The sequence below is a fragment of the Arachis ipaensis genome, chromosome B1, assembly GCF_059453495.1.
Source record: "Arachis ipaensis isolate K30076 ecotype BB chromosome B1, ASM5945349v1, whole genome shotgun sequence".
Taxonomy (NCBI): domain Eukaryota; kingdom Viridiplantae; phylum Streptophyta; class Magnoliopsida; order Fabales; family Fabaceae; genus Arachis; species Arachis ipaensis.
In genome coordinates this window covers 98,544,376-98,572,106 of record NC_142436.1, presented here as the reverse complement: position 1 = coordinate 98,572,106, position 27,731 = coordinate 98,544,376, and the positions used below count along the sequence as shown (strand labels likewise).

Sequence of the window (27,731 nt, the reverse complement as noted above, 5' to 3'; positions counted from 1 at the left end):
TAGCCTGGGCGCCAGCTTAGGGACTTCTTGAACAGGCCAGGGCCTGGGATATTGTTTGTATATATATGTATATAATTATTATCTATCTATATCTAGGGGTGTTCTAACTAAAAGTCTATACTTAAATAAAGGCTAGATCACTGAATGTTATTAATTGCTTGCAATGTATTTATGTGTGGTTGTTTATAACTGTTTTATCTGTTATCAGTTGTGGAATAATTATGAATGATTCCATCTATTAATCCAAATGTTTTCAAAGAAAAAAATACCTCGCAAATTAACTACGTTTTTAAAAGCGAATCAGGCTCATATAATAAATAATAGATAATAACTAGGAAGACAAGTTGGTAACGCTCAGTTTCTGGTACGATCTAGACATAATGAAAATTGAGTCGTTACAATTTGGTATCAGAGCAGTTCATTCCCAGTAGAGCCTAAGGAGTGGACTGACTATGCTTCATTGCATACTCTATTGTGTGTCTCATGCGTATAGGATATCCCAGTGATATATGTTGCATGATTGTTTCTGTGTTTTCATTTTGGGAATGTTCACACTTGACATGAAGTGTTAAGACTGATCACCTTAACAATGATTGTTTGGTGTAAATAGGACTATAATGAGTTCACGGAGATGAGGCGTATGGGAAGGAATTCCTAATGTTAACCACGAGAGGGAATAGGAAACATTTATGGCTACCATGATACCTGTGGCTGAAGCAGTACGTGAGGCTGCACTAGCAGCGACTAGGGCTGTTGAACGTCTTGGAGTGAGAAACGGGAATGTGAATGAACCTGGAGAAGACAATGGGAATGATGAGAATAATTTGGGGCATCCTGAAAGACCCATGACCCTCGCGACTTTTCTAAAAGTTAATCCGCCTAAGTTCAAGGGTACAATCGTTGATACTGACGCTGATAACTGGTTTCGAGGTATTGAACGATCACTGAGAGCGCAGCATGTTTCGGAAGGACAACACGTGGAGTTTGCTACTTATATGCTCGAGGGAGAAGCTGAGTACTGGTGGCAGGGGATACAGCGACTACTCCAACAGAATGAAAATAACATTCCTTGGGATACCTTTAGGGATGAATCTTATAAAAAGTATTTTCCGAGAGCAGCACGTGATGCTAAGGAGATGGAGCTTATGCAGTTGAAACAAGGGGATATGACTATTGCTAAGTATGACCGTAAGTTCGATGACTTGTGCCGTTTCTCCAAGATTTTTCAAGGGAACCTAGCAGACTTTGAGGAATGGAAGTGTTTAATGTTTGAAGGAGGACTCCGAGAAGAACTGATGAATTCTGTTGTTCCGCTAGAGATACGAAATTTTGCTGAACTGGTGAATAAAAGTAAACTAGTGGAAGAATGTTCAAAGAGGGTGGCGATAGCTCGAGCAAGTCGTAGGGAGGATTCACATAGAGACTTTGTTCAGAATTTAGCCCCTCTAGGTCGCAACTTTAAAGCCATTGGTCAATTCCAGCATTGGAATGGAAACCACCGATATGTCAGCCTTCTAACTCGCAATAATGGTAGTGACAATAACCGTAACATTGAACAAGGACATGAGAGTCAACCTCACCAAGCTCAAAGTGGTGTAGTATGCCCAACATGTGGAAAGCATCATAGAAGTAGGCTTTGCCAGTTCAGAACAGGTTTATGTTACTACTGTAATAAGGAAGGACATCGGGCAAGAGACTATCGAAAAAGAATGGTAGATGAGTCCGCTGGCAATACTATAAAGTTTGGATCTATCGCTCGAGGTAAGTTCTATGCTAAGAATTTGCTTAAGTCGGATATCATTGCAACTTTTTACCTATGCATCAAATTTTGAGGGCAAAATTTTCTTTAAGGAAGGTAGAATGTAACAACCTAGCCTTTCCCAAGGAAAGACTAGGACTCGAGGAATCGAAATTAGTTCATCCACTTAACTTACCTTCATAGTTAGAGGTTAACAAAGTGGGAGAAAAATCCAATTCTCATCACAATTGATAAGGATAACTAGGATAGGACTTCCAGTTCTTCATACCTTGTCAAGAGTTTATTTTTATTATTACTTTATCTTTCTTGTCATTCAACTAACTTTTTACCTTAATCCAAAACCCCAAAACACACTTTTTCATAACCAATAATAAGAACACCTCCCTGCAATTCCTTGAGAAGACGACCCGAGGTTTAAATACTCGGTTATCAATTTCAAAGGGGTTTGTTACTTGTGACAACCAAAACTTTTGTAAAAAAGGTTGATTGCTTGGTTTAGTAACTATACTTACAACGAGAGTTTACTATAACTTCTAAACCATCAATCTTCAGCTCTTTCACTGGTGCATTGCACAAGCCAAAGGGCATTCTCTTGTAAGCATAAGTCCCAAAAGGACATGTAAAAGTGGTCTTTTCCTGATCCTCAGGAGCTATATGAATCTGGAAATAACCTGTGTAACCATCTAAAAAACAATAATGTGATTTACTTGACAGGCGATCCAGCATTTGATCGATGAATGGAAGTGGGTAGTGATCCTTACGGGTGGCTTGGTTGAGACGCCTGTAATCAATGCAGACTCTCCAAGCATTCTGAACCCTAGTTGCTATGAGCTCTCCATGCTCATTCTTCACTGTAGTGACTCCAGACTTCTTGGGCACCACTTGTACTGGGCTAACCCATTCACTGTCTGAAATAGGATAGATTATACCTGCTTCCAACAGTCTGGTCACTTCCTTTTTGACAACTTCCAAGATAGTGGGATTCAATCTTCTTTGGGGTTGACGGACAGGTCTTGCTCCCTCTTCTAAAAATATTCTGTGCTCACATACTTGAGGGTTGATGCCTACTATGTCTGCCAAACTCCATCCAATTGCTTTCTTGTGCCTCCTCAGTACATCAAGCAACTGCTCTTCTTGTTGTGAAGTGAGTTCCCTTGCAATGATAATTGGAAACTTCTGCTCATCTTCAAGATAAGCATATTTGAGATGTGGAGGAAGAAGTTTTAATTCCGAATTCTGATCATGGGCAGGTTCTGGATTGTCTGGAGCTTATGAAAATGCTGAGGTGCCCTCATTGTCAGTCAAGAGGGTTCCCACACTTAGACCTCGTCCAGTGTGCCTCTCTTCTAACTCTTCCTTGTGAATTTCAGCTACAGTTTTATCTATGACATCACACTAGAAGATAGAATGATCTTCTGGAGGGTTGTTTATGACTCCATTCAGATTGAAGATTACTATTCGGCCATCTATTTCAAAAGAGTACGTTCTGGAAAAAGCATCCAATTTGAATTTTGATGTCTTCAGGAATGGTCTTCCAAGTAGGATTGATGATGGCTTATCTGAGTCATTATGGGGAATCTCCAAGATATAAAAATTAGTGGGGAATGTAAGCCCTTTAATGTTCACCAAAATATCTTCAGCAACTCCAGCCACTGTAATAATGCTTTTATCTGCTAACACAAAACGAGCTGCCGACCTTTTTAAGGGAGTGAGCCTCAAAATATCATATATAGACAAAGGCATTATACTAACACATGCTCCTAAATCACACATGCAATCATAAATCACTACACCACCAATAGTACAGCTAACTATACAAGGACCTGGGTCACTACACTTTTCAGGTAGTCCTTCCATTAAAGCAGATATGGAACTACCTAAAGGAATAGTTTCTAATTCATTAATTTTATCTTTATGTATACATAAATTTTTTAGAAACTTTGCATATTTAGGTACTTGTTGAATAACATCAAAAAGAGGAACAGTTACCTCAACCTTTTTTAATATTTCTACCATTTTGGGATCAGGTTCTAGATGCTTCCTGGGCTTCCTTGCAAGTTGTGGAAATGGAATGGGAAAGGTATTTTCTGCAGTATCTGCGCCTTTTGGTGCTTCTTCCTGTGGTTGGGCTTCTTCTTTGTCAGCTATGTCCTGTATGTCCTCTTCCTCTTCAACATCTTCTATCTCTACTACCTCTTCAGCTGAGGTGTGTTCTGGTGGGCTTGGCTCCTCCTGATTCCTCTCCTGTAGTATGGTTCCGGACCTTAGGGTGATGGCATTAATGCCTCCCGTTGGATTAGGTAACGGTTGAGAGGGGATTCCAGTGGAGCTCGAAGGTTGGTTACTGGAATTTTGTATTGATCCAATCTGTGAGGCGAGAGCTTGTACAGCAGAGGTCAGACCATTTAGAGTGGCACTAAGGTTGTTTTCCATGGCCTGTTGTCTCCTATCAATAGAATTTAGTAACTCATCATTAGGAGATGAAGAAGGATAAGTGATTTGAGAGGTCTGCTGTTGGGTATTCTGTGGTCCTTGGGATTGCCTCAGGTGAGGTGCTCTGTAAGGTTGGTTCTGCTGTCTGTTATTGTTATTATTCCACCTCTGATTTCCCTGATTGTCTTTGCCTCCTCTGTTATTGTTGTCCTTCCAATTCTGGTTAGAATTATCCTCCCATCCATGGTTATTATTTCCACTTTGATTGTACCCTTGGTTGGGGCGATCATAAAAGTTATGGGTGGATGCCACCATGTTGTCTTCCTGTTGGAGCTGCGGGCATTCATCAGTATAATGGCTATAATCAGTATAAATGCCGCAGACTCTCTGTGGGACTAACTATTGGCTTTGATGTGCTGGAGAAGGTTGAGCTTGCTGAACTTGTTGTTGATTCAATTGAATCTGCTTCAGCAAGTTGGTCATTTCACAGATACTCTGAGCTAGAGCAGCAGTCTCTCTGCTAGAGGATACTTCTGCAACGGCTTTTGAACGGCCTTGTTTCTGCCTGTGGTTCCTAGTAGATTCAGCTAAGTCGCTGATCAATTGCCATGCCTCATCAGTGGTCTTGTACTTCTTCATAGACCCATTGCTAGCACTTTTCAATGTGGTCTTATCTTGGGGCCTCATACCCTGTGTGATATAGCTAAGTAACACTATCTTGTCAATCATGTGGTGGGGGCATGCTTCCAGAAGATTATTGAAACGTTCCCAGTATTCAAAGAGAGTCTCATTGTCATCTTGAACAATAGTGGAAATGTCTTTGCTCAGTTTATCAGTAACTTCAGATGGAAAGAATTTCTCCAAAAACTCCTATCTGAGCGTATCCCAGTTGGATACATTTGCTAGGGGTTGAGTGTAGTACCACTCTCTTGCTTTTCCCTCAAGAGAAAATGGGAAAGCTTTCAGCAAAATTGAAGTTTCATCAGCACCATCATGCCTGAGAGTAGAACAGGCTGCTTGGAAATCTCTTAGGTGCCTGATAGGCTCTTGAGCAGGTAAGCCATGAAACTTAGGCATCAAATTGAGCAGTGCGGTCTTTATTTCAAAATCTGTAGCCACTGCTGGGTGATGCGCTTGAAACGGTTGCATTGTAAAATCACGGGCTCCTTCCTCCTGGATGGTAACTCTCCTAGCTGCCATGTCTTCTGCACGTGAATCAACCAAATCAGTAGAACGGGGGCTAGTTTCTTCTTCAACTGACGTTTCAGATCCGCCCTCAGAGAGGACTAACTGATGCCGAGCTCGCCTTATTCGTGAAATAGTCCTTTCAATTTCAGGATCAAATATTGGCAGGCTTGGATCAGGAAGTGAACGCGTCATTTGACGAAGAAACATGCAGCTCATAGTAGCAAAATAAAATAAAATGCAAACAAATAAATTCTAATTAATAACTTTAGCACTTTATTGCAACTCCCCGGCAATGGTGCCAAAAATTGATGCGGGCAGAAATTGGTGAATTAAAAATTTTTAATTTATATGTGTTGCAATTATAGTTCTTAACTCGCCAGAATTCTTCCTATCAATTTAAAAAGGTGTCACAGAAAATTGAAATTAAAATACTGGGAGTATGAGTCCCAGGTCGTCTCCCAACGAGTTGCAGAAAAGTGTGCTATTTTATTAATCAGATGTTTTCAAAAAGGTTTGAGTTGAGTAAACAGGAAATTAAATTGGTGAATTTGAATAATGTAAATAAAAGCCTTGAGTGGGAATTGATTAGTTGGAATCCCTATTATTGTTGGAATGCTCTCAGGATTAATTGACAATTAAAGGCTGTCCTATTTAGTTATCCTTTTCTAGGTAAGGGAAAGTCAAACAAGTTGGAATGCTACGTCTGCTCACAAGTTGCAATCCACTTAATTAAAAGGGATTGGTGTTAGTGACTAGAAGACAATCCAACCATAAACCCAATTACAATTTTTCTTTCAAGCCTTCCAACTCAAGGGTTCCTTTCAATCAATTCCCCATCAAGTTAGGGAACTACTCGCTCATTGTGAATGTAAAATTCATAGCATATAAAAAGGAATTAAAGAAAGACATTGTAAATAAAAATCAAAATAGTCAATTAAAAATAAAAGTGATCCTTGTATTAAATAATCCTAAAAATATTCCAATGGTAAAATTAAACAAAGCAAAGAACATGGAAGAGTAAAGCCAAGTAAAGAAAACGAACTAGAATGACGAAGTCTTGATGAGGTAATAACTCTTCTCAGTGTTCCAATGCCAAAAAGTAAGAGAAAATTTAATCCTAAGAACTATGAATGTATGGAGAGAAACCTAGAGGAGGAGTAAAACTAGATCTAAAAACTAAAAACTGTGTAGAATAAATGTTCTTCTTGGTTTCTGCATGTTCTCTGGCTCTAGTCTGCTGTTATGGGCCAAAAACTTGGTCAAAATAGGGTCCAAAATCACCCCCAGCGAATTTTGCAGATTATGCAGATTGCGCATGTCACGCGATCGCGTCATCCATGCGGACGCGTCATTCGCGTTTTTCCCTGCCACGCGTGTGCGTCGTCCACGCCTCTGCGTCGCTTGTGCTTTTCCATTCCGCCTGGTTGCGTGAGCCATGCGGCCGCGTTACTGCGATTTCTCCTCTTCCGCGCGGTCGCGTGAGCCATGCGGCCGCATCACTTCTCGTTGGTTGTCTTTACAATTTCTTGTGTTCTTTCCAATCTCCAACTCATTCATGCCCTATAAAGCCTGAAATGCTTAACACACAGATCACGGCATCGAATGGAATAAAGAGAATTAAAATGCATAATTAAATGTCTCTAGGAAGCAGTTTTCAATCATGTAATAATTTCAGGAAGGAAATATAAATGCATGCTAAATTAATGAATAAGTGGGGTAAAGATCATGATAAAACCACACAATTAAACACAATATAAACCATAAAATAGTGGTTTATCAGAATGCACTGCATTCTTCAGTGAGAAACACTCTTTCAATTTCTCTCCAATCCTTCTTATGACTTAAGATCTCTTTCATGAACTTAGCATAAGAGGGTATTTGCTCAAGTGACTCTACAAACGGGATCTTTATTTCAAGAGTCCTGAGATAGTCTGCAAAGCGGGCAAATTGTTTATCCTGTTCTGCTTGGCGGAGCTTCTGAGGATAAGGCATCTTGGCTTTATATTCTTCAACCTTAGTTGCTGCAGGTTTATTCCCTACAGAAGTGGTTGGAGAAGCCTTCTTAGAGGGGTTACTATCAGCACTTGCAGGTGTCTGATTCCTCATTGGCGTTTGAACACCAGGATTGGGTGCTGGATGGGCGTTTAACGCCAGCTTCCCACCCTTTTCTGGCGTTTGAACACCAGAGTTATTCCTCTCTGGGCTCTTGATGTCCTCAAAGGGATCTTGGGTAGTGGGTTGGTCATCCTCTGTCATTTGTTCCTTTCTTGACTTTTTTCTATTTTGAGCTAAGTTATTCAATGTCTTCTCGCTCCTTAGTTGGACAGCTTGGCATTCTTCTGTTATCTGTTTAGATAGCTGCTGTCTTGTCTGATTCAATTGTGCTTCTATATTCTTGTTAGCATTTTTAGTGTCTTGGAGCATCTCTTTGAATTCTGCTAATTGTTTTGTCATAAGGAGTAATTGCTGATTAAGTTCAACAATCTGTTCTTGAGGATTAGGATCAGTAGTTACTGCCATAGCCTCTTCTTTTATGCAAGACTCATTGTTTGAGTACAGATGTTGATTTCTAGCAACTGTATCTATGAGTTCTTGAGCCTCTTCAATTGTTTTTCTCATGTGTATAGATCCACCAGCTGAGTGGTCTAGAGACATTTGAGCTTTTTCTGTAAGTCCATAGTAGAAGATGTCCAACTGTACCCACTCTGAAAACATTTCAGAGGGGCATTTTCTTAGCATCCCTCTGTACCTCTCCCAGGCATTATAAAGAGATTCATGATCCTCTTGTTTAAAGCCTTGGAAGTCCAGCCTTAGCTGTGTCATCCTTTTTGGAGGGTAAAAATGATTCAGGAATTTGTCTGTTAATTGTCTCCATGTTTTATGCTTGCTGTGGGTTGGTTATTTAGCCACCTCTTAGCTTGATCTTTTACAGCAAATGGAAACAATAATAATCTGTAGACATCCTGATCCACTTCTTTATCACGTACTGTGTCAGTAATTTGTAAGAACTGTGCAAGAAACGCAGTAGGTTCTTCCTGTGGAAGACCGGAATACTGATAATTTTGCTGCACCATGATAATGAGCTGAGGATTTAGCTCAAAGCTGCTTGCTTTGATGGGAGGTATACAGATGCTACTCCCATATGCAGCTGTAATGGGGTTAGTATATGACCCCAGAGTCCTTCTGGACTGTTCAATTCCACTTAGGTCCATGATGGAGAAAGGGAGATGATGTGGATTACAAATAAAATATATTTTTATTTTTATTTATTTAATTAAAAGTAGCCGAAATTAAAATAGAATAAACTAAAATAAATGGAAAATAAAATAAAATTTCGAAAAACAAAAAGAAAATAAAATAAAAGCAAATTGAAAACTAAATTAATTAATTAATTAAAAAGATTTTGGAATTAGCAATCAAAAAGATATGATTGAAAATTATTTTGAAAAAGATATGATTGAGAAGACATGTTTGCAATTTATAAAAAAAAAAGATATGATTGAAAATTATTTTGAAAAAGATATGATTGAGAAGATATGATTGCAATTTATAAAAAAGATATGATTGAAGAAATTAAAAAGATTTGATTTTTGAAAAAGATTTGAAAAGATCAATTTTTGACTGGACTAAAAAAAAGATATGATTTTGAAAATCTTTGACTAAATTAATGCGAAATTTTGAAAATTATGAGTAAAATAAGGAAAAGATATTTTTTTGATTTTTGAATTTTAATGCGGAAAGAGAAAAACAACAAAATGACACTATACTTAGAAATTTTAGATCAAAACGCAGACAACAAACAAGAAAACTTTGAATGTCAAGATGAGCACCAAGAACACTTTGAAGATCAAGATGAACACCAAGAACAAAATTTTGAAAAATTTTTAAGTAAATAAAAGCACAAAAACAAACCAAACTTAAAATTTTAGAGAATCAAACAAAAATTTTTGAAAAATTAAAGGAAAACACAAAGAAGACACCAAACTTAGAATTTTTAAAAATCAAGAAAGAACTGAGGATATGCAATTTCAAAAAATTAAAAGAAAATAAAAGCATGCAATTGACACCAAAATTAAAATATAAAACTAAACTCAAATAAAAGACTCTAAATAAACAAAAATAATTTAATCCTAATCTAAGCAACAAGATAAACCGTCAGTTGTCCAAACTCGAACAATCCCCGGCAACGGCGCCAAAAACTTGGTGCACGAAATTACAATCACACTTTTGCAACTCCGCACAACTAACCAGCAAGTGCACTGGGTCGTCCAAGTAATACCTTACGTGAGTAAGGGTCGATCCCACGGAGATTGTCGGCTTGAAGCAAGCTATGGTTATCTTGTAACTCTTAGTCAGGATATCAATAATTCTCAGATTTAATTGTAAAAAGTAAAAGAACATGAAATAAATACTTGTTATGCAGTAATGAAGAACAGGTTGAGGCTTTGGAGATGCTTTGTCTTCTGAATCACTGCTTTCCTACTACCTTCTTCTTCATGCACGCAAGGCTCCTTCCATGGCAAGCTTTATGTTGGACATCACCGTTGTCAATGGCTACTTCCCGTCCTCTCAGTGAAAACGTTCCAAATGCGCTGTCACCGCACGGCTAATCATCTGTCGGTTCTCGATCATGCTGGAATAGGATCCATTAATCCTTTTGCGTCTGTCACACGCCCAACAATCGCGAGTTTGAAGCTCGTCACAACCATCCCTTCCCAGATCCTACTCAGAATACCACAGACAAGGTTTAGACGATCCGGATCTCAGGAATGGCCGCCAATAATTCTAGCTTATACCACGAAGACTCTTATCTGAATCATGAGGCTAAGGTACAACGGAGGTGGTTGTCAGGCATGCATTCATAGGTGAGAATGATGATGAGTGTCACAGATCATCACATTCATCAGGTTGAAGTGCGAATGAATATCTTAGAATAGAAGCAAGCGTAATAGAATGGAAAACAGTAGTGATGAGATATTTTGGAGGAAAAATAAATCTCTCCCAAAACATACAAATCCAACCGGCAAGTGTACCGGGTCGTATCAAGTAATAAAAACTCACGGGAGTGAGGTCGATCCCACAGGGATTGAAGGATTGAGCAATTTTAGTTTAGTGGTTGATTTAGTCAAGCGAATCAAGATTTGGTTGATGGGTTTGTGTCTTGCAGAAATAAATTGCATTGAAGTAAAGAGAACAAGAAATAAATGGCTGAAACTTAAAGAACAAGAAATTAAATGACAGAAACTTAGAGTGCAAGAAATGTAAATTGCGGAATCTTAAAGTGCAAGGAATGTAAATTACTGGAAATGTAAGGGGATTGGGATGTGGATTTGCAGAAATTAAACGAGGAAAAGTTAAATTGCATCAAACAGAAGAGTAAAAGGGAATTGGGGTTGAACCGGATATGAAGCAGAAAAGTAAATGAACATAAGAAGCAGTAAACAAAGAATTGAAATGGGAAATTCAGATCTCAGGACCCAGAGACTAGAAAACCAAGTCTAGATCTCAATGCCTTCCTAGATCCAACAAGAACAATTGTAAGGGAATTGTAAATTGCAAGGGAATTAGATGAAAAGTAAGTAACAGAAACGGAAATTCAATTAAGCAGTAAATAAACAGAGAGATCCAAGATTGAGATTGAAACAGAATTTCTTCAATTCTCCAATCCAAGATCCAAGACAAAAGTAAAATGAAATTGAAAGCAATGAAAACAAGAAATTAAAGTTCACTCAAGTTCAAAAGCTCTCCGAAAACTATTATGAAAATTCTAAAAGGAAAGCTCTCTGAATAACTTGAATTCTATCCTATTTATACACTTTCAAAAATGATCTTCAAGCCTTGAGTTGGGCCTTTGCTCTTGGTGGAATTGGGTTGAAAGAGGCCTTGGTTGATTGCTCTTGAAGTTTGAAGAAGAACCAAAGTGAACCAATTGAACCGGGTTTTGAAGTTAGCCAAAGTTGGACCTAAAGTTTGAGCCAAAGTTAGGGGTCTAACTTTGGCTCCAACTTTTCATATCAGTTGGCACATTTCTCTGGTTTGGATGTTGGTGCCAACGTTAGGGGTCTAACTTTGACCCTAACGTTGGCAATGCCTTGGTGCTAGTGGCGCCAACGTTAGCCTCCAAGTTAGGGGGCTAACGTTGGCGCAAACGTTGGCCCTTCTCCCTTTGTAATTCATGTGCCAACGTTAGCCTCCAAGTTAGGGGGCTAATGTTGGCGCAAACGTGGGATGGCCAGGGAGGAAATTTCAAGTTCCAACGTTAGCCTCCAAGTTAGGGGGCTAACGTTGGGGCTAACTTCTTGCTTCCTGGTTCAATTTCACTTATTCCAGTGTCCTCTCTTCACTCCTAGCCATTCCTCTTTGCTTCAACCTTTCTCCAAGCTTTCTTCACCTATCATTAATCAACCAAACTCATCAAAGCTATGCTCAAAATCATGAGATATTTAATCTTTCATAATATGCAACAAATATAGCATAAAACCTCATGAAATGGCATGAATTCATATATGGTTGGTTCAATCAAGGGAAACATGAAAATCTACTCAATTAGCTTGCTTGTAGCTCAAGAAAGTGCATAATTCTAATGAAAACAAAAGAAAAAGACTAGTTAAAATAGGCTAGGATGACTTGTCATCACAACACCAAACTTAAAGCTTGCTTGTCCCCAAGCAAGAAATGAATTATGCTCAGAGATTCTTTCAATTAAAATGGATTGAGGAACACTTGTAAAGTGCAGTGAGTAAAGTGATCAAGTCTCAGTAGGGTGAACTCTAAATCATATGCTCATGCAAGGGCTTCAGTGCTCACTAGTCCTTACATATTGGGAGTCGTAGGTCTTAGGATTTTCATCCAAATGGTATCATGGAGATCTCTTTATATGTAATCACCTTGAAGCAGCTTATAGTTTCTGTGCTTTGGCCTCGACTCTAAGTATCATGTCTCAAAGCGGCTCTTTAGATAAGCTTTCAATCAATACTCCTAAACCAGTTGGTTTTAAGGTATTAGGTGTTAAGGCACCCCTAAGGATTTACTTGCTCAAGCCTCTTTCCTTGACACATTTCAACCACAAGCATTTACTAGGATAACAACTCTTTGAGTTTTTGTTTCTTTCTTTCTTTTTCTGCCTAGTAATTGATGCTCAGAGCCTTGGGCCATATTCTTTTTGCTTTTGTATTTTCTTTATTTTCTTTTGTTTTGTTTGCTGCTTCTTGGATCAATAGATTTTTGAGAATCTGCACAATACTTCTTTGAACTTCATGTCCCGCCTATGAGCTCCCATGCAAGTTTTCACAAGCATGCAACCTCAATACATTAACATACAACTAGAACCACCACTTCTCCCAATCTTTTGCTTGCCTCAAAATTGTTTAATTCCTCAATCCTTCTTTTCAAAGAACATTCATGTGATGCATTTCTTGAAAATTGAGTGCAAACAAGTTTTGAAGATAAGAATGTTGTGAATGATCAAGCATCTTGCTTATTGAATTATAAAGAAAGACTATGCTATGCAGGCAGGCAGTGGTAAAAGAAGAACTATACTATGCAGACAAGCATGGCAGATAAGGATACAATCCAACTTTCAATTACAGCGATATTTGATGCAAAACAGTCACTTAACAATACAACCTGTTGAAGTTCACTTGCTTTTCTTTTTCTCATCATCATCATTGCTGGCCTTTAGGTTCATCTTTTGTTCTTTGGTTGATGATGCTCAATCCTTCCAACAGCTTGTATGGACCTCTGCAATGATATTGAAAGTTGCTTGTTCCCCAAGCACTTGAAAAATGGTTAGCTTGCATGATTTATTTGTGGGCCTTTGTACTTACTTTGGTGTGGGAACACCAAACTTAGTACCTTGCCAATGCATCAGATTAACCATGTGTAAAACTCTTTTTCTTCTTTTTCAAAAGTGATAGAACTGGAAACTAAAAAAAACAGTAAAATGGCTAACTAGTTCATCCAGTATGCTTGAAGCCTACATTATGCAGAAAGTGAGAATGTGTTTTATGATGGGATTTTGGTGAAACACCAAACTTAGAATCCTTCATTCTCCCTTATATTGTTTTGGTGTGCAACACCAAACTTAGCTTCTTGCAATGTAGATAAACTAATTAACCTTTTTATTAAAATAGTTATGAAAGGAAAACTACCTCAGGTTGGGTTGCCACCCAACAAGCGCTCTTTTATTGTCACTAGCTTGACATCTTCTGTGCTTGCTTATTTCAGATTCTGAGCTTTTTTCTCCTTGTCCCATTGTCCATCTAAGTGAGGCTTTGCTTCCTTCTTACTTGTTTCTGTGGGGTTTTTGGCTAATTATTCTATTTGCTTCCCAATTCCCCCGAGTAGGTCCTCATAGTGTTTGTTCATCCTCTTTAGATGTGTCATCATTCTCTCTACTCCATTTTCTAGATTGGAGATCCTTTGAGAATTCTGTGAGATTGTGTGGTGATGTTGTTGCAAATTTGGGATTGTGTCACTGGGCAGTGAGCTTGAAGGTTTCTCAATAGAAATTTGCTTGGAGAGCTGCCCAATCTGCCTCTCCAGGGTCTTCAATGAGGCTTCATGGTTTTTGTTTGTTATTTCTTGGTGTTTCATCATTTTTTCTATCAAGGTCTCCAAGTTGGTGAGTCTTTGAGGTTCAGGTGGTGCTTGTGGTGGGTTGTGTGTGGTGAGTGGCAGGTATTTTGGTTAGTGAGTTGGTTGTTGGAGTTGAAGTTCCTTGGTTCCTGATGTTGAGGTTCTCTCATTCTGAAATAAGAGTGTGGCTTCCATGGTGGAAATTGTTCATTCACTGTGGTGGAGTGGAGAAAATTAATTTGTCTGGCCATTGACTCCAATTGTTGCTGAGTTTGCTGATGTAGCTGTTTGCTTTGATTCATGACTGCCTTCACTCCTTCAGAATGCATTGTATCTTCCTCCAAAGTTGCATTCGGTGGTGTCTCAAATGAGTGTTGGTTGTTGGTTCTCTTGTCGTTGAACCTTGCAGTTCCTTGACTAGTTGCTGTTGCTCTGAGTAAATCATTTGAGGAGTGCTCTACTGCTCTTCTCATCTCTGGGGTTAATCCTTCATAAAATGCTTGGAAAGCCACTTTGTCATTTGCTTTCATGTATCTTTCCCATGCTTTGAGCAATGGTTCTTCCTCTCCTTGCATGAATGGATGTGTTCCTTCTTTCATCTTGATGTTTTGTCGGGATGTAGAGAATTTGGCTAGAAATTTGGCAACCAGACCATCCCAACTAGTGATACTTCCTTGGGGGAGAGTTTCAAGCCATTGTGCTGCCTCATCCTTGAGTGAGAAAGGGAATAGCAAGAGCTTGTAGACATCATGATTGACAACATCACAGATCCTCAGAAAAATAGATAGATGCTGTTCAGAATCTTCCAAGGGATTTCCACCATAAGAACAATTGTTCTCTATTAGTGTAATGAGTTGCGGCTTCATGTTGAGATGTTCTTCTTTCCTGTGACATATGAATCAATCAATAGAAAACACAGTGATTCTCTCAAAAATTGAGTGTAGCCGGTTGAGACAAAACTTCAAACAGTTAGTGGGTTAGTCAAAAATTAAAGAAAAAGTGCTTGATCTAGATCACCACCTCACTTAATCATTGTCAATCTAATCAATCCCCGGCAACGGCGCCAAAAACTTGATGAGATATTTTGGAGGAAAAATAAATCTCTCCCAAAACATACAAATCCAACCGGCAAGTGTACCGGGTCGTATCAAGTAATAAAAACTCACGGGAGTGAGGTCGATCCCACAGGGATTGAAGGATTGAGCAATTTTAGTTTAGTGGTTGATTTAGTCAAGCGAATCAAGATTTGGTTGATGGGTTTGTGTCTTGCAGAAATAAATTGCATTGAAGTAAAGAGAACAAGAAATAAATGGCTGAAACTTAAAGAACAAGAAATTAAATGACAGAAACTTAGAGTGCAAGAAATGTAAATTGCGGAATCTTAAAGTGCAAGGAATGTAAATTACTGGAAATGTAAGGGGATTGGGATGTGGATTTGCAGAAATTAAACGAGGAAAAGTTAAATTGCATCAAACAGAAGAGTAAAAGGGAATTGGGGTTGAACCGGATATGAAGCAGAAAAGTAAATGAACATAAGAAGCAGTAAACAAAGAATTGAAATGGGAAATTCAGATCTCAGGACCCAGAGACTAGAAAACCAAGTCTAGATCTCAATGCCTTCCTAGATCCAACAAGAACAATTGTAAGGGAATTGTAAATTGCAAGGGAATTAGATGAGAAGTAAGTAACAGAAACGGAAATTCAATTAAGCAGTAAATAAACAGAGAGATCCAAGATTGAGATTGAAACAGAATTTCTACAATTCTCCAATCCAAGATCCAAGACAAAAGTAAAATGAAATTGAAAGCAATGAAAACAAGAAATTAAAGTTCACTCAAGTTCAAAAGTTCTCCGAAAACTATTATGAAAATTCTAAAAGGAAAGCTCTCTGAATAACTTGAATTCTATCCTATTTATACACTTTCAAAAATGATCTTCAAGCCTTGAGTTGGGCCTTTGCTCTTGGTGGAATTGGGTTGAAAGAGGCCTTGGTTGATTGCTCTTGAAGTTTGAAGAAGAACCAAAGTGAACCAATTGAACCGGGTTTTGAAGTTAGCCAAAGTTGGACCTAAAGTTTGAGCCAAAGATAGGGGTCTAACTTTGGCTCCAACTTTTCATATCAGTTGGCACATTTCTCTGGTTTGGACGTTGGTGCCAACGTTAGGGGTCTAACTTTGACCCTAACGTTGGCAATGCCTTGGTGCTAGTGGCGCCAACGTTAGCCTCCAAGTTAGGGGGCTAACGTTGGCGCAAACGTTGGCCCTTCTCCCTTTGTAATTCATGTGCCAACGTTAGCCTCCAAGTTAGGGGGCTAACGTTGGCGCAAACGTGGGATGGCCAGGGAGGAAATTTCAAGTTCCAACGTTAGCCTCCAAGTTAGGGGGCTAACGTTGGGGCTAACTTCTTGCTTCCTGGTTCAATTTCACTTATTCCAGTGTCCTCTCTTCACTCCTAGCCATTCCTCTTTGCTTCAACCTTTCTCGAAGCTTTCTTCACCTATCATTAATCAACCAAACTCATCAAAGCTATGCTCAAAATCATGAGATATTTAATCTTTCATAATATGCAACAAATATAGCATAAAACCTCATGAAATGGCATGAATTCATATATGGTTGGTTCAATCAAGGGAAACATGAAAATCTACTCAATTAGCTTGCTTGTAGCTCAAGAAAGTGCATAATTCTAATGAAAACAAAAGAAAAAGACTAGTTAAAATAGGCTAGGATGACTTGTCATCAAGTAGTAATTGCATTAATTGATGAAGAACAGCAGAGCTCCTCACCCCCAACAATGGGGTTTAAAGACTCATGTCGTAGAGAATACAATAAGAAACATGTAAAGTGTCATGAGGTACAAGATGAATCACTAAAAGTAGTTTTTATAGTAAACTGGTCACCTAGGGTTACAGAAAATGAGTAAGCTAGGGTGTTTAGTGTAAAAATCCACTTCCGGGGCCCACTTAGTGTGTGCTTGGGCTGAGCGTTGAAGCTTTCATGTGTAGAGACTTTTCTTGTAGTTAAACGCCAGCTTTTGTGCCAGTTTGGGCGTTTAACTCCAGTTTTTATGCCAGTTCTGGTGTTAAACGCCAGAATTCTTGAGCTGACTTGGAACGCCTGTTTGGGCCATCAAATCTCGGGCAAAGTATGGACTATTATATATTGCTGGAAAGCCCAGGATGTCTACCTTCCAACGCAATTGAGAGCGCGTCAATTGGGCTTCTGTAGCTCCAGAAAATTCACTTTGAGTGCAGGGAGCTCAGAATCCAACAGCATCTGCAGTCCTTTTTCAGCCTCTGAATCAGATTTTTGCTCAGGTCCCTCAATTTCAGCCAGAAAATACCTGAAATCACAGAAAAACACAAAAACTCATAGTAAAGTCCAGAAAAGTGAATTTTAAATAAAAACTAATAAAAATATAATAAAAACTAATTAAAATATACTAAAAACATACTAAAAACAATGCCAAAAAGCGTATAAATTATCCGTTCATCATTAATCAATTGATGAATTAGTCAAGCGGACAGATAGATTGTGATTGCAGAATTATAAATGATAGAATTGTAAATGGCTAAAATATAAAGGAAAGCAATAAAGTGCAGAAATGGAAATGGCAGAATGTAAAGTGCAGAATCATAAATGGCTTAATTATAAATGGGAATGGGGAATTGCAAAATGTAAAAGCAAACTATAAAGAAGGTGATAGATAAGAATGGGAAAATTCATTGAGATCAGGAGATGTTGTCTCTTTGGATCAATTCCAGCTTATATCCTCTTCAATCATGCAACACATTGACCTCTTGGCAATCATGATTGACTGAGCCCCAATCCCTTGGTGACTCAATCTCTCAGATCTTGATCAATAGCTAATTCCTTGGTCGAATTGTTCATGAAGAGAGATATGCTTGGTCCCTGATTATACCACACATCATCATAGGTTTAAGTAGAGGGAGGATTATATGTCACCATATCCAAACACCAAAACCCAGATCCTACTCAAGTGTGAGAAGGGATTTCAAGCATAGTTTCATGTTTCCTTTCACAAGGTACCCATGAAACCCATTTTACATTCAATCTCTTTTCCAAGATAATTGAAAACTAAGCATTAAAAACAAAATTCCTTCTAGCAAATCAAAGAGAAGATGAAGAGAAGAAGAATTTCAATATCATCAATCCATCAAGTACAACAGAGCTCCCTCTCTCAATGAGAGGGAATTTAGCTACTCATAGCTCAAAGAAAAGTACTCAAAAGTTAAGAAGATGATGAAGTGTAAAAGTAAATCTAAAAACTAATCTCCCTAATTGCTTAACCCCTTTTTTAGTACTTCTTGGGGGTATTTATACTACTCCTAGCTCTCAAAATAAAAGAATTACAAAAGTGAAAAAGGAAAATTACAATTTGGAGGGAAAAGAAACTCAGTAAGCATGACTTCCCAGCTGGCGTGTGGCTGGCGCTTCAGTGGCGTGTCACGTGCTCCTCCAATTCTGGCTTGGCGTGCCACGCTCTTCTTCAATCACATCCCTGGCGTGCCACGACTTCAAGCTCAAGTGGCACACCCAGGGTCTTTTAATACCCATGTAGCCTGGCGTGCCACGCCTTCGAGATTAAGTGGCATGCCCTAGCCTCTTTCCTCTTCTTCTTGCCTCTGGAGATTTGAACTAGCGTGGCACGCCCAGGGTCTGGCGTGCCACGCCCTTTGTAAGCAAGTGATTCTTCTGTTTGGCATGCCACGCCACGAACTCAAGTGGCACGTCCCAATGGCTTTTGCTTCCTGAATGACACTGGCGTGCCGTGCCTGGGGTTCAAATGGCACGCCCAAGTGTGGAATAGTGAATGGCGTGCCACGCCCTCGACACCAAGTGGCACGCCTATGTGTTTGGCCTCCTTCTTCCTCTTTGGAAACTTGTACTAGCATGCCACGCCTAGAGGCTGGCGTGCCACGCCCATGATCTTGCCTTGGTTCCAGTAGCGGGCGTGCCACGCCCAGCACTCAAGAGGCACGCCATAGTGAGATTCTTGGACTGGCGTGCCACGCCTTCAATACCAAGTGGCACGCCCAGCCTTTGCTTTGTCCTCTTTGTGCATTGGCATGCCACAGCTGGTCGCTCAAGTGGCATGCCTAAGTGAGATTGAGAGCCTGGCGTGCCACGCTGGTATGCAAAATCGTGATCGTTCATTCCTTGGTAACGGCGCTAAAAACTTAATACTCACGTTCATAATATTAGTTATTTGTCACAACTTCGCACAACTAACCAGCAAGTGCACTGGGTCGTCCAAGTAATAAACCTTACGTGAGTAAGGGTCGATCCCACGGAGATTGTCGGCTTGAAGCAATCTATGGTCACCTTGTAAATCTCATTCAGGCGGCTTTCAAATGGTTATGGTGAATTGATAATTAAAATATAATTAAAATATAAAACAGGATAGAAATACTTATGTAATTCATTGGTGAGAATTTCAGATAAGCGTATAGAGATGCTTTTGTTCCTCCTGAACCTCTGCTTCCTGCTGTCTTCATCCAATCATTCCTACTCCTTTCCATGGCAAGCTTTATATAGGGCATCACCGTTGTCAATGGCTACATCCCATCCTCTCAGTGAAAATGGTCCAAAATGCACTGTCACCGCACGGCTCATCATCCGTCGGTTCTTGATCATACTGGAATAGGATTCAGTAATCCTTTTGCGTCTGTCACTACGCACAACACTCGCGAGTTTGAAGCTCGTCACAGCCATCCCTTCCCAGATCCTACTTGGAATACCACAGACAAGGTTTAGACTTTTCGGATCTCAAGAATGGCTGCCAATAATTCTAGCCTATACCACGAAGACTCTGATCGTGAATCAGAAGGCTAAGAGATATGCATTCAAGCTTGTTTTCATGTAGAACGGAAGTGGTTGTCATGCATGCGTTCATAGGTGAGAATGATGATGAGCGTCACATAATCATCACATTCATCATGTTCTTGTGTGCGAATGAATATCTTAGAGAAGAAATAGGCTTGAGTTGAATAGAAAAACAATAGTACTTTGCATTAATTCATGAGGAACAGCAGAGCTCCACACCTTAATCTATGGTGTGTAGAAACTCTACCGTTGAAAACACATAAATAAAAATAGGGTAGACATGTCCGAGTGGCCAGCCTCCCATGGAGGTCTAGAGATCTAAACATGATCAAAAGATGTAAATACAATAGTAAAAAGTTCTATTTATACTAAACTAGTTACTAGGGTTTACAGAAATGAGTAAATGATGCAGAAATCCACTTCCGGGCCCACTTGGTGTGTGCTTGGGCTGAGCATTGAAGCTTTCACGCGTAGAGGTCTTCCTTGGAGTTAAACACCAGTTTGTAACCTGTTTCTGGCATTTAACTCTGCTTTGCAACCTGTTTCTGGCGTTTAACTCCAGAATAGGGCAGAAAGCTGGCGTTGAACGCCAGTTTGCGTCATTTAAACTCAGGCAAAGTATAGACTATTATATATTTCTAGAAAGCCCAGGATGTCTACTTTCCAACGCAATTGAGAGCGCACCATTTGGACTTCTGTAGCTCCAGAAAATCTACTTTGAGTGCAGGGAGGTCAGAATCCAACAATCTCTGCAGTCCTTCTTCAACCTCTGAATATGATTTTTGCTCAAGTCCCTCAATTTCAGCCAGAAATTACCTGAAATCATAGAAAAACACACAAACTCATAGCAAAGTCCAGAAATTTAAATTTTATTTAAAAACTAATAAAAATATACTAAAAACTAACTAAATCATACTAAAAACTATGTAAAAACACTGCCAAAAAGCGTATAAATTATCCGCTCATCACAACACCAAACTTAAGTTGTTGCTTGTCCCCAAGCAACCGAAAATAAAATAGGATAAAAATAAGAGAATATACTATAAATTCCAAAATATCAATGAAACTTAGCTCTAATCAGATGAGCGGGACTAGTAGCTTTTTGCCTCTTGAATAGTTTTGGCATCTCACTTTATCCATTGAAGTTCAGAATGATTGGCATCTATAGGAACTTAGATTTCAGATAGTGTTATTGATTCTCCTAGTTCAGTATGTTGATTCTTGAACACAGCTACTTTATGAGTCTTGGCCGTGGCCCTTAGCACTCTATTTTCCAGTATTACCACCGGATACATACATGCCACAGACACATAACTAGGTGAACCTATTCATATTGTGACTCAGCTTTGCTAAAGTCCCCAATTAGAGGTGTGCAGGGTTCTTAAGCACACTCTTAAGATCCCGACTTGTTGAATAGGATTAGAGAGAACTTCCCATCCTCTTCTTCTAATCTCTTGTCGGATCTCCGGATATTCGCTCTTTTTGAGCTTGAAAGGGACCTCAGGGATCACTTTCTTCTTGGCCACAACTTCATAGAAGTGGTCTTGATGGACCTTTGAGATGAATCTCTCCATCTCTCATGACTCAGAGGTGGAAGCAATTGCCTTCCCTTTCTTCTTTCTTGAGGTTTCTTTGGCCTTAGGTGCCATTAATGGTTATGGAAAAAAAAAGAGCAATTATTTTACCACATCAAACTTAAAATGTTTGCTCGTCCCCGAGCAAAAGAAGAAAGAAAGAAGGAGAAGAAGAAGAAAAATGGAGGAGAGGGAGAGAGGTGTGTATTCGGCCAAGGGGAAGAAAGGGTTGTGTTGGGTGAAAACGGAGAAAGAATGAGGGGTTTATATAGGAGTGGGGGGAGGTTTAGGGTTCGGCCATTAAGGTTGGGTTTGGGAGGGAAAAGAGTTTGAATTTTGGAGGTAGGTGGGGTTTATGGGGAAGAGTGGAGGGATGTGAGTGGTTAAGAGGTGATGGGAAAGAGTGATTGAGGTGATTGGTGAAGGGTATTTGGGGAAGAGGGTTATGAAAAGGTGTGAAGAGAGAGAGTTAGGGTAGGTAGGGATCCTGTGGGGTCCACAGATCCCGTGGGGATCCTGTGGGGTCCACAGATCCAGTGGGGTCAAGGACTTAACATCCCTTCTCCAATTAGGCGTGCAAAACACCCTTTATATGCAATATTGGCGTTTAACGCCAGACTGCTACCTGTTTTTGGCATTAAACACCCAAATGTAGCCTATTTATGGCGTTTAACACCACTTCCATGCTCTGTTCTGGTGTTAAACGCCAGTCTGGTGCTTGTTTCTGGCATTTAACGCCAGCTTGATGCTTCTTTCTGGCGTTAAACGCCAGTTTGATGCTTCTTACTGGCGTTTAAACGCTAGTAAGCTCTTCCTCCAGGGTGAGCTATTTTTAATGCTGTTTTTCATTCTGTTTTCGATTTTTTAGTAGTTTTTGTGACTCCACATGATCATCAACCTAAAAAAAACATAAAATAACAATGGAAAATAATTAAATATAGTTAAATAACATTGGGTTGCCTCCTAACAAGTGCTTCTTTAAAGTCAATAGCTTGACAGTGAGCTCTCACGGAGCCTCACAGATGTTCAAAGCATTGTTGGGACCTCCCAACACCAAACTTAGAGTTTGAATGTGGGGGTTCAACACCAAACTTAGAGTTTAGTTGTGGCCTCCCAACACCAAACTTAGAGTTTGACTGTGGGGGCTTTGGTTGACGCTGCAGTGAGAGAAGCTTTTCATGCTTACTCACTATGGTTACAGAAGGAGATCCTTGAGTTTTAAATACAAGGTTGTCCTCATTCAATTAAAGGACCAATTCTCCTCTGTCCACATCAATCACAGCTCTTGCTGTGGCTAGGAAGGGTCTTCCAAGGATGATGGATTCATCATCATCCTTCCCAGTGTCTAGGATTATGAAATCAACAGGGATGTAAAGGCCTTCAACCTTTACTAGCACGTCCTCTACTAGTCCATAAGCTTGTTTTCTTGAGTTTTCTGCCATCTCTAATGAGATTCTGGCAGGTTGCACCTCAAAGATCCTAAGTTTCTCCATTACAGAGAGTGGCATTAAGTTTATTCCTGACCCCAGGTCACACAGAGCCTTCTCAAAGGTCATGGTGCCTATGTTACAGGGAATTAGGAATTTACCAGGATCCTGTTTCTTTTGAGGTAGAGTTTGCTGAACTAAGGCATTTAGTTCCTTGATGAGCAATGGAGGTTCATCCTCCCAAGTCTCATTACCAAATAATTTGGCATTCAGCTTCATGATTGCTCCTAAATATTGAGCAACTTTCTCTTCAGCAATGTCTTCATCTTCTTCAGAAGATGAATAGTCATCAGAGCTCATGAATGGTAAAAGGAGGTTCAATGGAATCTCTATGGTCTCTAGATGAGCCTCAGATTCCTTTGGTTCCTCAAAGGGAAACTCCTTATTGGTCAGTGAACGTCCCAGGAGGTCTTCCTCACTAGGATTCAAGTCCTCCTCCTCCTCTTTGGGTTCGGCCACACCATGTAAGTTAATGGCCTTGCACTCTCTTTCTGGATTCTCTTCTGTATTGCTTGGGAGAGTACTAGGAGGTGTTTCAGTGACTCTTTTACTCAGCTGCCCACTTGTGCCTCCAAATTTCTAATGGAGGACCTTGTTTCATTCATGAAACTTAAAGTGGCCTTAGATAGATCAGAGACTATATTTACTAAGCTAGATGGATTCTGCTCAAAATTCTCTATCTGTTACTGAGTGGATGATGGAAAAGGCTTGCTATTGCTAAACCTGTTTCTTCCACCATTATTAAAGCCTTGTTGAGGCTTTTGTTGATCCTTCCAAGAGAAACTTTGATGATTTCTCCATGAGGGATTATAGGTATTCCCATAGGGTTCCCCCATGTAATTCACCTCTGCTATTGCAGGGTTCTCAGGATCATAAGTTTCTTCTTCAGAAGATGCCTCTTGAGTACTATTGGATGCAGCTTGCAATCCATTCAGACTCTGAGAAATCATATTGACTTGCTGAGTCAATGTTTTATTCTGAGCCAATATGGCATTCAAAGTATCAATTTCAAGAACTCCCTTCCTCTGAGGCATCCCATTACTCACAGGATTCCTTTCAGAAGTGTACATGAACTGGTTATTTGCAACCATGTCAATGAGTTCCTGAGCTTCTGCAGGCGTTTTCTTTAGGTGAATGGATCCACCTGCAGAATGGTCCAATGACATCTTTGATAATTCAGACAGACCATCATAGAATATATCCAGGATAGTCCATTCTGAAAGCATGTCAGAAGGACACTTTTTGGTCAGTTGCTTATATCTCTCCCAAGCTTCATAGAGGGATTCACCCTCTTTCTGTTTGAAGGTTTGAACATCCACTCTAAGCTTACTAAGCTTTTGAGAAGGAAAGAACTTGGCTAAGAAAGCCGTGACCAGCTTATCCCAAGAGTTCAGGCTATCTTTAGGTTGAGAGTCCAACCATATTCTAGCTCTGTCTCTTACAGCAAACGGGAAAAGCATAAGCCTGTAGACCTCGGGATTAACCCCATTGGTCTTAACAGTATCACAGATTTGCAAGAATTCAGTTAAGAACTGAAAAGGATCTTCTGATGGAAGTCCATGAAACTTGCAATTCTGTTGCATCAGAGAAACTAATTGAGGCTTTAGCTCAAAATTGTTTGCTCCAATGGCAGGGATTGAGATGCTTCTTCCATGCAAGTTGGAATTTGGTGCAGTAAAGTCACCAAGCATCTTCCTTGCATTGTTATTATTTTCGGCCATGTCTCCTTCTTTTTCGAAAATTTCCGTCAGATTTTCTCTAGAGAGTTGTGCTTTAGCTTCCCTTAGCTTCCTATTCAGAGTCCTTTCAGGTTCAGGATCAGCTTCAACAAGAGTGTTCTTATCCTTGTTCCTGCTCATATGAAAAAGAAGAGAACAGAAAATAATAGGGATCCTCTTTGCCACAGTAGAGAAGTTCCTTTATGTAAGTAGAAGATAAGAGAAAGAATTCGAACACATAAAGAGGGAGAAGGTTCGAATTTTTAAGAAGAAGAGAAGCGTTAGTAGATAAATAAATAATTAGAAGGAGATGTTTGATGCCAGGGCATTTTGGCCAGTTTCACTCACCTTTTCTTTATTGTTTTAGGGTAGTTTCATGCACTTTCTTAGGAAATAAGCAAGTTTTGGGTAGATAATCACTTACATCTTGATTCAAGCAACACTATGATTTTTTACATCATTTTATGAGAATTATGCTGGAATTGAATGATAAAATAGATGATGCATGATATCATAACTTGGATTAGAGCTTTGATGCATTGTATTTGCTTGATTTCAGGACAAAGGAAGCAAGGAAGAGCCACATTAGCAACCACGTTAATCTAATTAATGTGACCACTAACATGGAATGGGAATGAACTCATAACGTTAATGAGAAAAGTGATAGCCAATAACGCTTTCGAAGCCATCATAGCCCACGTTAATTTCCACGTTAACTACATTAACATGGTAGTTAATGTGGAACAAAAGGGAGCTTCAGCGTTAGTGGTAAAAGTGAATACCACTAACACTGCAAAATTGGCAATTGGCCACATTAAGAGTCACGTTAACTTAGTTAACGTGAACTCTAACGTGGAAGGGTGATGAGCGGATATTTTATACGCTTTTTGGGGTAAATTTCATATAGTTTTTAGTATGTTTTAGTTAGTTTTTAGTTTATTTTCATTAGTTTTTAGGAAAAATTCATATTTCTGGACTTTACTATGAGTTGTGTGTTTTTCTGTAATTTCAGGTATTTTTCTAGCTGAAATTGAGGGAGCTGAGCAAAAATCTGATTCAGGCTAAAAAAGGACTGCTGATGCTGTTGGATTCTGACCTCCCTGCACTCAAAGTGGAGTTTCTGGAGCTACAGAACTTGAAATGGCGAGCTATAAATTGCGTTGGAAAGTAGACATCCAGGGCTTTCCAGCAATATATAATAGTTTATACTTTGCTCAAGGATAAATGACGTAAACTGGCGTTCAACGCCAGTTATCTGCCCAATTCTGGCGTCCAGCGCCGAAAAAGGATTAAAAGTTGGAGTTCAACGCCAGAAATGGATCCAAACCTGGTGTTGAACGCCCAAAACAGCCTTATGTACGTGAAATGTTTAAGTCTCAGCCCCAGCACACACCAAGTGGGCCCCAGAAGTGGATCTCTGCACCATCTGTCATAGTCTACTCACTTTTTGTAAACCTAGGTTACTAGTTTAGTATTTAAACAACTTTTAGAGACTTATTTTGTATCTCATGACATTTTAGATCTAAACTTTGTACTCTTTGACGGCATGAGTCTCTAAACTCCATTGTTGGGGGTGAGGAGCTCTGCTGTGTCTCGATGAATTAATGCAAGTATTTCTGTTTTCCATTCAAACATGCGTGTTCCTATCTAAGATATCCATTCGCGCCTAACTATGGAGAAGGTGATGATCAGTGACACTCATCACCTTCCTCAATCCATGAACGTGTGTCTGACAATCACCTCCATTCTACATCAGATTGAATGAATATCTCTTAGATTCCTTAATCAGAATCTCCGTGGTATAAGCTAGATTGATGGCGGCATTCATGAGAATCCGGAAAGTCTAAACCTTGTGTGTGGTATTCCGAGTAGGATTCAGGGATTGAATGACTGTGACGAGCTTCAAACTCGCGAGTGCTGGGCGTGGTGACAGACGCAAAAGGAGGGTGAATCCTATTCCAGCCCGATCGGGAACCTCAAATGATTAGCCGTGCTGTGACAGAGCATTTGGATCATTTTCACAAGAGGAGGGGATGTAACCATTGACAACGGTGATGCCCCAACACACAGCTTACCATAGAAGGACGTGCGTGCGTGAATCAGAGGACGAAGGAAAGCAGAGATTCAGAAGACAAAGCATCTCCAAAACTCCAACATATTCTCCATTACTGCATAACAAGTAACCTTTAACCCATGCTCTCTTGTTTATTCGCAATTCAACTGATAAATACAATTGACTTCTTGACTAAGAATTGCAAAATAACCATAGATTGCTTCAAACCAACAATCTCCGTGGGATTCGACCCTTACTCACGTAAGGTATTACTTGGACGACCCAGTGCACTTGCTGGTTAGTGGTACGAGTTGTGAAAAGTGTGATTCACAATTCGTGCACCAAAGGGGCAAACAATTCCAACGTTAGTGACATTCACCTTTGTCACTAACGTTGGACTAAGCCAACATTGTCCACGTTAGTGGTCACGTTAAGACCACTAACGTGAAGAGTAACGTGGAGCCAAGCAAGATAAGCCAACGTTAGTGACACTCACCTTTGTCACTAACGTTGGAGATGGCAATATTCAACACGTTAAGAGTGACGTTAACTAAGTTAACGTGAACTCTAACGTGGGAAGGTGAGGCGTTTGGAGTGTTAGTGACAAAGGTAAGTGTCACTAACGCTCTCGAGGCTAAGGCATGCCCACGTTAAGAGCCACATTAGTTATACTAACGTGAACTCTAACGTGAGGAAAGGAGGGGCTAAGGGCAACGTTATTGGAAAAGGAAAACGCCAATAACACTTGAGATGGACTAAGAGGCAACGTTAGTGGTCATGTTAGTGCCACTAACGTTGAAGTTAACGTGAACCATCTTGGGCTAGGAACGTTTGTGCAAAAGGTGATTGTCACTAACATTCTCGAACCCACATTTTCACTTAACGTTAACGTCACTAACGGCCTAGCTAAAGTCCATGCCTACTTCACACTTTCTCTGCAAGCAAAGTTGAGCCCACTGAAGATTCCAAACTGCTTCAACTCAAGATCCAAAGGCCCATATCCAAGACTTGAAGAGCCAACTGGAAGATCAGAAGAGTAGTATATATAGGAGTAGTTTTAAACTAGGGAGAGAGCTTTTGGATTGAGAGAACTACC

General features: G+C 39.8%; 1 non-coding gene across 1 annotated transcript; it reads left to right on the top strand.

Moving 5' to 3' along the window:
* The first annotated feature begins 24,084 nt into the window (after positions 1 to 24,084).
* Positions 24,085 to 24,192, top strand: LOC148577607 (small nucleolar RNA R71). The gene has a single exon (XR_015903468.1). It is a non-coding gene; the product is annotated as a small nucleolar RNA R71 (small nucleolar RNA).
* The last annotated feature ends 3,539 nt before the right edge of the window (positions 24,193 to 27,731 follow it).